The 12,549-nt window shown below is 38.4% G+C and overlaps 1 pseudogene; it reads left to right on the top strand.

The window, feature by feature from the left end:
- The window catches only part of LOC116596388, a 150,281-nt pseudogene that overhangs the window by 40,931 nt on the left and 96,801 nt on the right, over positions 1 to 12,549 (top strand).

Below are 12,549 nucleotides of genomic sequence, written 5' to 3'. Positions count from 1 at the left end.
TCTGTACCCCAATTTTATAGCAGCAATGGCCACGGTCACCAAAGTATGGAAAGAACCAAGATGTCCTTCAACGGATGAATGAATAAGGAAAATGTGGTCCATATTCACTATGGAGTATTATGCCTCCATCAGAAAAAAATGAATAACCAACTTTTATAGCAACATGGACGGGACTGGAAGAGATTATGCTGAGTGAAATAAGTCAAGCAGAGAGAGTCAATTATCATATGATTTCACTTATTTGTGGAGCATAACAAATATCATGGAGGACAAGGGGTGTTAGAGAGGAGAAGGGAGTTGGGGTAAATTGGAAAGGGAGGTGAATCATTAGAGACTATGGACTCTGAAAAACAATCTGAGGGGTTTGAAGTGGCGGGGGGGTGGGAGGTTGGGGTACCAGGTGGTGGGTATTATAGAGGGCATGGATTGCATGGAGCACTGGGGGTGGTGAAAAATAATGAATACTGTTATGCTGAAAATAAATAAATTAATAAAAAAATAAAAATAAATAAATAAATTAAAAAAAAAAAAAAAAAAGATAAGCCTGGAGAAAGAGGAAAGTACGGAAGTGCTTATAAAATAAAGCTGACAGCAAAGGGGTACATTAGAAGGGCGCAGGAGTCAAATGAAAGAGCTCACAATGGCCACAGCTGTAACAATTTGACAACTATATAAGTAGTACTGGATCATAACTGAAAATCTAAGATAAATATTCATGAGGCCACACTGCTATAAATAAATTGGGGAGAATAGACAAATCTCCATGTAGGAGAGTTCCAAAGTATTTATATAAACATTTTGTCTTCAAGAAGACAGAGCATAACTGCCTACCCCTAAAATGTGGGTTGTGCACAGGGCCTTTCTTCTAAAGAGCACAGAATGGAAAGGATGGAAAAAAGAGTAACTTTTCAATGAAGATACATGACAAGCACTAATCTGACTTATTGATCAAGATCAACATCAACAGCTGACATTATCGTATCAAAATAAACCATGTTGATAGTATACATTTGATATGGTGTGATAAAAAATGGCACTTTACCTTAGTGGTCATTCCTCTCCAATCCCATTATCTTTAGGATGAGCAAAAGATCAAATAAACCCCAAAGGGAAGCATTCTATAAAGTATCTGATCAGTACTCCATGAAATTGTGGAGATCAACAAAAATAAGGCAAGTCTAAGAAACCACCAAAGCCAAGAGAAACCAATTAATGGTACATTAATAGCAACAAATAGACCACAGTAATGTAAGATTTAATAGTAGGGGAAAGTGGAGTATATGGGAATTCCCGTATATCTCTGTAATTTTTACAGAAGTCTAAAAGTGCTCTAAGAAATACAATTTATTTTAAAAATTTAAGCATAATTTCTCTATTCTGACAGAAGTAGTGACTTCATTTAACTCCAGAATTCTTGGCAATGCCTGAAATTAGAAGTATATTATAGTACAGATTTGCCTTAAAATGAACAAAGGGCTTAGGACTCTCTGGAATGGCAGGGGTTCCTGGGGGGGCTCAGATGGTTAAGCATCATCTGCCTTTGACTCAGGTCATGCTCTGTGGGTCCTGGGATGGAGCCCCCCCCCCCAATCAAGTCCCCATCCCCAGCAGCAGGAGCCTGCTTCTCCATCTCCCTCTGCCCCTCCCCCACACTGTGTGCATGCTCTCTGCCTCTCTCTTTCTCAAACGAATAAATAAAATCTTTTAAAAAACCACAAACAGAAGAGTGAATCTAGCATTAGTTAAGCAAGAGATATTTAAACATCCTTTCTCTCTTTTTCATCCTATCTTTTTCCCTCCATCTCAGAATTCTTTTTATTGCCTTTTTATATGGATCCTACAAGGGGAGTAGGGGAGAAAGCCCTGTCTGTGAATTTATTACATGCCAGGTTCTTTACCTCCAGATTCTGTCTCTAAATATAAAACCCAGATCTGAACAGCATCTGAAAAAAGCAGTGATATCTTCAAAGGGTATTTGGAAATATGAAATGTGCACCTTTGACAGGTTTAGCTGCCACCCAACACCCAGTCTCTCCTCTTCCTTTCTATAGAATCCTTGTTTCGTTCAGGTGGCCTTGTGAGCAGTCTAAAACAACTTCTCAGCATTCCCCGGCAGTTCGTGGTCATCCTACGGTATGATCCCGGTTCTACCCAATGAAATGTAAACAATGGGAAAGTGTTTTCAAAAGGGGGTCAAACCGAGTTGGTTTGGGCCATTTCTCCCATACCACTTTGCTTCTCTCTTGCCTGGAACACTACCTAGCCAGGTAGGGGCAGGGGGTGGGGGGGCGGGTAGCCGGAGTGGAGAAGAGGGTCACTCTTGTGCCAGCGTGGTGGGAGCTGCAGGCTTCGATGGCTGTAGAGAAGCAGAGATCTGTGTCCCTGAAGATACTGTGGATCCACACCCCAGGCCAGAACTGATAACTCAGACTCCTCCCTACATCGGAAAATCAAAGTCTAATTTGTTTAAAGCACTACGTGTAGTCCCACTTATTCGTAGCTGAATACAGTTCCTCACAGACCAAGCAGTATCTTTCTTGCTTTTGTTTTTGTTCTTGTTTTTCCCATGGCTGGTGGAGGGGCTTTGAACTCCATGATGTCTAAAGAGGACAGATGCCACCTCTGCTCTCTTTCTCTGCAAGTAAGGACAACAATGTTCCTAGTGATTTTCAGCAAAACCACATTGGCATAGTCACAGCATTTAGTTATATTTTAGAGCTGCTGTGTTATTTTCTGTTAATCCATTTTCTTTCTGAATGGCTGTAAGATTTGGGATAAATATTGATTACCTAGGACAGCGCTAATGGCATTGTTTCTTCTTGGAATCAACCTTGGCAGATAAATAATAAAGCTTCTTCTCCTAATGAGCTTTCTAAGCTATGTCAATTTTTTCAAGTTTTTTTTCTCCCCTCTCCATAACTTCATCTCTAGTTTTGTAACATTAAAAAAACAAAATACAAGGGACGCCTAAGCGTCTGACTCATGATTTCAGCTCAGGTCGTGATCTCCAGGTCATGAGATCAAGTCCCATGTTGCACTCTGCTGAATGTGGAGCTTGCTTAAGATTTCCTCCTTCTCCCTCTGCCCCTCCCTGCCCCACTTGTGCTCACTCTTTCTCTCTCTCTCTCACTTAAAAATAATAAGAAGAAGAAGAAAGAAAGAAAGAGAATGTCAGTGACCAAAGGCTTATGGTGAGAGCATCATAAAGGCACGGGTATGGGCCTTCAAGGCCATGTTGATTAATGACAACTATACAGACAGAAAGAGTTTGTGTCTGCTTGTCCTTCTCCTCAAAAAGCTCATTCTGGTTTTTGTTTTGTTTTGTTTTGTTTATCTTAAAGGATCTTGAATATTATAACCAATGACAAGGTAACTAAAAAGCATTGAATGTAGATCCTCTACTTTGGCTTGAACTTCCCCACTCTCTGATATTAAGTAATTAATCAAATTACTATTACTTGGGACACCTGGGTGGCTCAGTGGGTTAAGCCACTGCCTTCAGCTCAGGTCATGATCTCAGGGTCCTGTTACTTGAGAGGAAAAAAACTATGGACCAAAGTGGGGGAGTACAGGTGTGGTTATTACTTACACCATTGCCCAGCCAAGAAGGATGAGGGTTGCCAGAAGGAATGGATGTTGATTCAGTCCACTGTGATTTTACCAGTTTTGAGTTAAAGACAATGTAAACAGCTCATTTATGTGCTCCTTAAAATATTAGAAAGATAATCGAGGGGAGCCTGGGTAACTCAGCAGTTCGGTGCAGGTCATGATCCTGGGGGCCTGGGATCAAGCCCCACATCGGGCTCCCTGCTCAGTGGGGAGTTGGTTTCTCCCTTTCTCTCTCCCTCTGCCTCTCCCCTTGCTTGTGCTCACGTGTGCTCTCCCTCAAATAAATAAATAAATAACTCTTTTTTTTTTTAAAGGTAACCTACAGTTATTTATCATATATTAAGGCCAGCTATCTTAGCTAGATAACTAAATTAAAGTCTGATGAAATCCAACAACTGTAAGCCCTTCGAATACTCACGCCTTTTCTCCCACAGAAATGATGTAGAATCTCATTCTTCTTTTTTTTTTTTTTAAAGATTTTATTTACTTATTTGACAGACAGAGATCACAAGTAGGCAGAGAGGTAGGCAGAGAGAGAGAGGAAGGGAAGCAGGCTCCCTGCTGAGCAGAGAGCCCGATGCAGGGCTGGATCCCAGGACCCTGGGATCATGACCCAAGCTGAAGGCAGAGGCTTTAACCCACTGAGCCACCCAGGCACCCCTAGAATCTTATTCTTAATGCTGGGATCAAGATACAGTTACCGTTGTACATTATACAGCTCACTGCGTTCACGAAAGGCATAATTTGACCCATAGCATTACAATATCTGAGGCATAGCAAGTCGTCCTGGATAATACTCATAATCCCTGGAATTTGCCTTCAGTACCTATTTTTCAAAGCTGTGAAAGTGTTTCAAATCCTTTATTCCATTTTCTTGAAACAGTTCATAAGGGTTGACTATTTTATTTTCATATTCAATTGACAGAGGATCAAGGGCAACTAGACGAACTAGATGGCAGGCTGGAGGTTGTCTAGGGTATAAGCGGGCACTTGGTTTTTGTGTTACTCTGTTCAGTGCCTGAATCTCAGCAATTGCCCTTGCACCTGCTTGTTTTCTTTCATCATTAAATACACTGAGTGTTCTTGTCAGTTACAGGAACACGACTCTATCCTTTATTGACAACTTCTGAATCTAAATCTTCTGTCACCACCTTGCATTCAAGTTAAGATCCAATACTTCCGGCATCTCATTAGGCGATTTTTGGAGCTCACTGTCGCCTCAAAAATCAATATGTAAAAGCTTGAGCTCCCCTAAACTGGCTCTTCTCTCTGTCACCCTGTGTCTTCCAATGACACCACAATTTTCAGAGTCACCCAGGCTTGAAAACCTCAAGTTGCCTGTGAAGTAAATCTAATTTCCTTCAAACTCTTTATCCTTTAAATCGCAAAGCAGAATTTTGTTTGGAGGTTTTTTTGGGCAATGGTTTCCTCATGATTCGTTTCATGTGGATTGCTTTCCCCTTGACCCCCACTGGTGCCATTTTACCCCAGAGCAGAAGTAAGGAAACTTTTTCCGTACAGGGCCATAGAGTGAATATTTTCATCTTTGCAGGCTATTCTCTGTTGCAACACTCAACTGTGTACAATAACAAAAAAAGTCAGAAAAATATGTAAACAAATGAGCATGTCAGTGCCCAATAAAACTTTATTTACAAAAACTGGTGGCCATCAGAATTTGACCCACAAGATATAGTTGACCAATTCCTGTGCTATCCTTGCCAACACAGAATTGTGTCCATCCCACTCTCTGTGCCCTAGGGTTACGCCAACCCTTGTCTGAAGACCACTTGAAAAAATTTTAGTAAAGGCACAATATAATAGAAACAAATAACTTTTAATGTCTGAGGATCCAGTAATGTATCAAATTAAAATGTTTTCAATTCGGCCTCAGACAAAGTTTGGCGTAACCCTAGGGCACAGAGAGTGGGGGAGACACAGTAATGTGCCCAAGAGAACATAGTGCCTAGCCCTGGAATGATACTTTTGTTCAAGGATTTGGGAAAAAGCAATATTCTTGCAACCAAAGTAACACAGATAAATTCTGATGCAGAATGTAAACGTCACATACATTTTTTAAGATAAAACAGAAGACCATGGAAATTTGGGGCTTACCATCATTCCTTGGAGTTTTGTCGTGGGACTGCGGAGGCTGGCTGCTTCCCTCTGTCATCAGGAACTCAGCACGGAAAAAGCTGACCCACTGTTAATATGTCAAATGTAAAATCTTGGTTTTTCAGGCCTTCCCTGACCTACAACCTCTTATCGCCCCAGCCCTACTATTAATTCTTCTTAGATCTGAGAAGCACTAATATTTCATTGTCCTGTGAAGGCACCATCTCTTTTTCACCCCCTCGCATTCTACACCTTCTCTCCCCCCCCCCCAGTTCCACTCTGTGTAGTGCCCAGTTCAATACCCATTTTTTCCATGAACATTTCTCTACCAAGTTCATTTATTCTTTAATTCAATAATTAATTGTTCATTAATGTTGTGCTAAGCTCTGTACGTAGTTACAAAGAAAATACAAAAACTAAAACAGAACAGGGGTGCCTGGGTGGCTTAGTCCATTAAGTGTCTGCCTTCAGTTCAGGTCATGATCCCAGGCTCCTGGGATTGGGCCCCACATCGGGTTCCTTGCTCAGAGAGGAGCCTGTTTCTCCCTTTCCCTCTGCCTGCCACTCCACATACTTGTGCTCTCTCACTCTATCAAACAAATAAATAAAATCTTAAAACAAAACAAAACAAACAGAAAAACCAGAAGTCCTTGCCCTTAAGTTCAGTGACTCGCCAAGGAGAAACATCACCTCAACGGTAAGTTAAAATCAAGTTAAGGCTGCTTCCTCTCTTTCAATTCTTTTCCAACTACAACACATTGCCTCACCCACTTTTCCTTCAAATCTTCAAGCTATGTGCTCTGTGTTACAGAATAGCACATATAAATGTATTTAATAGATGTAAATGTACATTAATAGATATAAACACAGACAACGCACATCTATTTTCCTATGTCTCCACAAGCGCAGATATCATTTGCTAGTATTTCATGTATATTTGTAGTCTCCTTAAGTATACTCTTTATTATTCGTAGGGTATAAGGAACCAAGGAACCAAGAGTAGAGGCCACCTGTGCTAAGATAACTTTTCCATTTGTTCCAAGAAATTCTAGCCTGAGAAAATAAGACTTTAAACTAATGAATAACTTCACTGTTTGTTTCAGAAAACATGTGTGCCCAAGTAAACAGTTTCCTCCTCAAGGCAAACAGCCACCTTCTTAAAATTACAGATCACTCTCCTGGGCAAACAGTTGGCTCACCAAGCAACAGTTTACTTATTAAAATATGTTTCAAGATCCTCTTCTCTCCTTTGTCCCCCAATATTAAATTATTATGTGATGAACTCTGCCCAAAACCAATCAATCCCTGCCATGAAAACCTACCACATGACCCCGGATCCCAAAAGAAGATAAATTTCTTTCCCTGACATTCTTCCATAATATAGTTTTGATTTGGTTTGATTTATTTAAACACTGTCTTGACCCATTTTTGAATCCATGGCTAGAATCCAGACAGCCTCCCTTCTCTGATTAAGTTCACACTCCAACCACTTCCCTATCACGTCACTCCTGGCCACCATGCACCTGCCCTAATCACCCCAAGGTCAGAGACAAGATAACCAGAGATAATCTCTATGCCTTGGATCCCAGGAAATTATCCAAATTAGGCAGTCCACAGGGAGCCCACAAAACCTAGCCATCCCCTTCCTGCTTGGAACATCTAAACCGCACCCTACAGGTCCAGCCTGATGTAACCTGTTCTTAAGTGTACGTGTGGGCCTGCCTGGCAGGCTTCTCTCATTTGCAGTTGTGACAAAAAGTCCTGCGTTTCACCTATTCCAGTCACTGTGTTCTGTGCTGCCATCAAAAGAATCTTTAAATCTTATAAAACACCCCCAATCAGATACACCTAAAACTCTATCGAAGAGGGGCTCCCTTATGACAATGGGTTCAATAAACGTAGTTTTGCTGAGCAACAGGTTATTCCAAATGGCTTTTTCCGGAGTTGGTCAGCCAACACCCCTGTCCTCCAGATGACATTGCCCAAGGCCAGAAACTCTATTAATTGATTAATGGTGGATTATACTTGTCTCACATTCTTGATCTTTCTGTTCTGCAGAGGCGATCGCTTCCCCCAAAGAAAAGGCAAAACCTCAACTTCTGAGCCACTTGATTCCTAATTTAACTTACCCCAGAATGTAAACCATTAATTACAACCCAGTTCTTTAGAAAATATTGTTTTAATACATTAAGGTACTGTTTTGTAAATTTCTAAATTTAAAACACAAGCACCAAAGCACTAAGAAAACATTTATTTCCCAAATCTCTAAGTAAGGAGGATGAAGGGGGAAAGAGCTTCATTTAGTGCCTGTAATGAACCAGGCTCTGCGTGAGGCATTTTCATACGCTCTCTTGATTTAATCCTCACCGTAAGGCAGAGAATAGGGTCATTATACCTGACTTACAAATGATGAAAATGAATCTCAGGGAAGAGTCTGTGGCTTCTTACTTGTCTGAGCAGGTTTTAACTTCTCTCATTAACATTCAAAATCCTATCCTTTTATTGAGTTCTTGGTCTGTATCAGCACTGTGATCAGCACTTTACACAACCACAGTGCAAGATAGGTATTTTTATCTCTTGTTTACATTTGAGGAAATAACTTTCCAGGTGAGTAATGTGAGAGGTCTTAAGAGCACCCTAATGGATTCTAAAGCTTTTCCTCGATCTGCTCCCCCTGCCACGTTTGCAATAACATTTAAAAGCATCATCTTCTCCCAACACCCTGCTACCCCTGTGGAAAAGGAAACCATCTCCAGTCCAAGTGCTCAGCAAATTCTGCTTCTCCAGCAAGAGTTCTTTTTGTTTTGTGGGCAGCCGTTACCGCTTTCCCTTTTCCATTAAAAAGCTAAATCTGTTTCCCTTCCCTAAGATTTAACTTCGAACCCTGGTTCCATTTGCTCCTCATGCACCAAACGGGAAATAATCTGGATGCATTAACTTAGTCACTTAGAGAAATGACCTTACGTTTTCAAAGCTTAGCAGATTCTGAAAGAATACATCTTGCTTATTAGGGGCAGCAACAATTAAGAACAAAAAAGATACAAAAGGAAAGCAAACCATATCAGTTGCTTCAATGCCTTTAGTCACTGGCCATCTAAAACTCACCTTCATCTGTGATCATAATAGAAGAAGAACACTGAATTAGCAGCACCATTGGTAATTGAAATTCACCCATGTGTGATGATAATGCTTTGAGAAGATTCGGGAGTTCTTGTACAAACGTTGAATGTGTCCCCATTAAAATGTGACTGATCTTTACAAACGAATGAGGTCATTTTTCAGTACTGAGCAAGAAACATTGTTCAGTCAAGGGGCACATTTCCACACTTAACGAACAAAAAATACAAAACTATAAATCAATAAAGCACAGTGACGTCTTCACATTAAAGGAAGGATAACGTTTTCAGAAACTTTCATATCAGAGAATATCTCATTTTTAAACAAAGCATTATTGATACGTCACCTCTGTCTCTATCACCACCACATCTTGCAAATTTTAAAGATCTTTTTAACCCAATTCATGAGGATGAAGCTGGCGATCATTAATACATTTTAATTCAGCTTTACCAGAACAATTCAGACACAGTGGACTGTCTCTCAGCCAACCCCACGGTTTTACCGTCTGCATGATTTATTCGGCTATCAACTATCATTGGGACACCTCGTGCATCATTATCTTGCTCTTTTTTATATACATTTTCAAGGTGTTTATTCTCTCATCTATGAAAATGAATTTTTTTGTATGCTCCAAATAACTTTAATGCACAGGAGGGGGAAAAAAGATTCGGGCTGCTTGATTTTTCTAATATTGAGATTCAATAATATAAAGTTATAAATTTAAAAAACATAATTTTTCCTTACACATTAAAATACACCTTAAAAATTTTATTCCTTTCAGAAATCTACTAAATTTTAAAAATCACCTTTTAGGGGGCTTTCAACTTAGCTAACTATGTTCCTTTAAACCCTTTATATTAAATTTATAGTTAAACAATCAAACTTTTTTTTTAGGTATTTCAATTGTCTATCTAACAATTTGTGAAAGAAAAGCTTTTGTGAAAGAAAAGCTTTCACAAATACTTAAGTAATTTTTAGAAATCTTACCAATTAAGCTTATAAATATAATGACTTCATTCCTCTTAACAGTTCAACATTATTTGTGTTAGTAAAAGTGCTCTACACCATTCAATGTAAAACCACTAGTCCAAGTCAACTACTCAAATATCTATTTTAGATTGGTGTCAAAAGTTTTGTAGGTAGTCTACTATACCAAAATACTCTTAATCGTTATATTTTAAGCACCGAACACATGCCTAAGGTGAAGAGAAAATATTAATACAAGGTTTTTTTAATTACCTTCATTATTTCTATTCTTAATTATAATGATCTCAAGGTTAAAAAGCATTTACCCACTTATTCATCATACCCAGTAATCTGAGGTGACCTTCTCAATGCTCAAAGCCTGAGGACCTCAAGAGCAATTTTTCCTGATCCCTAGAGAGGAGGTCCCAGCACTTTATGTAGTTGTTTTGGCCATAAAAACCCCATGTAGCCCCATGGACTTACCAATTCTTCCATTTATTCACAGATGTTTGAAATCCCTACTAAAATTATAGCTAACTCATTTTAGTACCTATAGGCTTTTTATTACCTATAGAAATTATACAGAACAAAAAGAGAAAGGAAGCAAAGCATATCAGTACAAAAGATCAACAAAATACAAAAGAAAACAGCAAGAAAAGACAGACAAATGAACTACAAAACTAACAAAACAACTACCCAAATAACAATAGTAAATCCTTCTCTATCAATAATTACTTCCAATGTAAATGGATTAAACTCCTCAGTCAGAAGTCATAAGGGAAATGCTAATCAAAATCACAATGAGATATCACTCAGATATGTTAGGATAGTTATTTTTAAAAAGACAATAAAAATTACAAAAAAATAAAAAAAAATAAAAAAACAAACAATTGTTTTGCCTTAAAAAAGGCAACAAGTGTTGGTGAGATATGGAGAAATTGGAACCCTTTACATTGTTTGTGGGAATGCAAAATGGTAGAGTCACTGTGAAAAACAGTATAGAATTTACTCAAAATATTAAAAAAAAAAAAAAAAGAATCCCTATATGATCCAGTAATCCCACTTCTGGTATATATAGCCAAAGGAATTAAAATCAGGATCTGAAAGAGATATTAGCATTCCCATATTCATTGCAACATTATTCAAATTAACCAAGATGTGGAAATAACCTAAATATCCATCGACAGATGAATGAATAAAGAAAACTTCATAAATACATGCAATGGAATACTATTTGGCCCTAAAAAAGAAGGAAATTCTATAGTAAGCAACAACATGGTTAAAGCTTGCGGTCATAATGCTAAGTGAAATAAACCAGTCACACACAGACAAATACTACATGATTTCACCTATATGAGCTATTTAAAATAGTCAAGTTCATAAAATTAGAGAGTGGAATGGTGGTTGCCAAAGACTGGGAGGAGGGAGAAATGAAGAATTACTAAACAATGGGCATAGAATTTTAGTTAAATAAGGTAAATAAGTTCTAGCGATCTACCATAAAAAATTGTACCTAAAGTCAATAATGTCTTACACACTTAAAAATTTGTTTAAAAAAATGTAGATCTCATATTAAGTGTTTTATCTCAAAAATATTTTTTTAAAATGTACTGAATGACAGCTATATGGCTTTTTGTGTCCTTTTATGGGCTTTTTGCTTGTTGGTCAGGCATTACAGATGGGACCTAGAACAATCTTCCACATCACTCAATGTTAACTTTGTAGAATTTTAGAAGTTATCATTATTTTTTAAATTTATAGATTTTTAAAATATTCACCTTTGGAGAAGTGACCTTCATGAATTTTACATGGTAGCATATTTCAAAATTCTTCAGTATTAATGTTTATTTTTCAGAATTTTATTCTCTATTTTATTTTTAACCAAATGGGCCCACTCTGCTTGTTTAACCACATTTGTGATCACATAATAAATACAAGAATCTCTCTAACTTGATATTTTTTTCTGAAGCCAAGTTGGACAAAATAAATATTCAAACCATTAGCTTACTTTCTGATAACTTCTTGGCACCTGAGATTGATTTTACAACTTATTAAACGCATCTTAAAGTAATTTTGCCAAACAAATTACTCTCCTTAGGAAAATCACTAAACTTACTGTATTTCAGTGTACTTATCTCTACTTTAAAAAGATAGAAATGAGGGGCGGCTGGACGGCTCAGTCGGTTAAGCCTCTGCCTTAGGCTCAGGTCATGTTCTCAGGGTCCTAGGCTCTAGCCCTGAGTTGGGCTCCCTGCTCAGCAGGGGATCTGCTTCTGCCTCTCCCTCTGCCCCCTCCCCTGCTCATGTGCCCTCTCTCTCTCTCTCTTTCTCTCTCAAATAAACAAGTAAATAACATAGAAATTAAATTTCTGGAGTTAATGCAAAAACCAATCTTTCTAGAATGTCAGCAGAACATCAAAGCATATCATATCTTTCCCACATCTTCAACATTTTTAAAAAAACATGAACAGGTCCCACTGTCAAACTGGAATAGCGACAGAAATTTATAGTCTGTCCTAGCATTAGAAATGAATCCCAATCTTTACCTCTCCCAATTCCTAGGCACTTCACAAGAGATGTTTTCAACTTGATTTGCAGCCTCATTTACAATTTGATGTTCTGGTTAAAACTCTGCTGCTCTCATAATAAACCTAAACCCCCATGAATACCAGACCAGCCAGGGCCTGGGCTACAAAACCCTATGTATCGCACTACCATGGATGGCATATATAAAATTGGGGATAC

This window comes from Mustela erminea, chromosome 7 (genome assembly GCF_009829155.1).
Source record: "Mustela erminea isolate mMusErm1 chromosome 7, mMusErm1.Pri, whole genome shotgun sequence".
In the NCBI taxonomy this organism is placed as follows: Eukaryota; Metazoa; Chordata; class Mammalia; order Carnivora; family Mustelidae; genus Mustela; species Mustela erminea.
The sequence above is the reverse complement of the archived record's forward strand: the minus strand, read 5'-3'. Positions and strand labels throughout refer to the sequence as shown.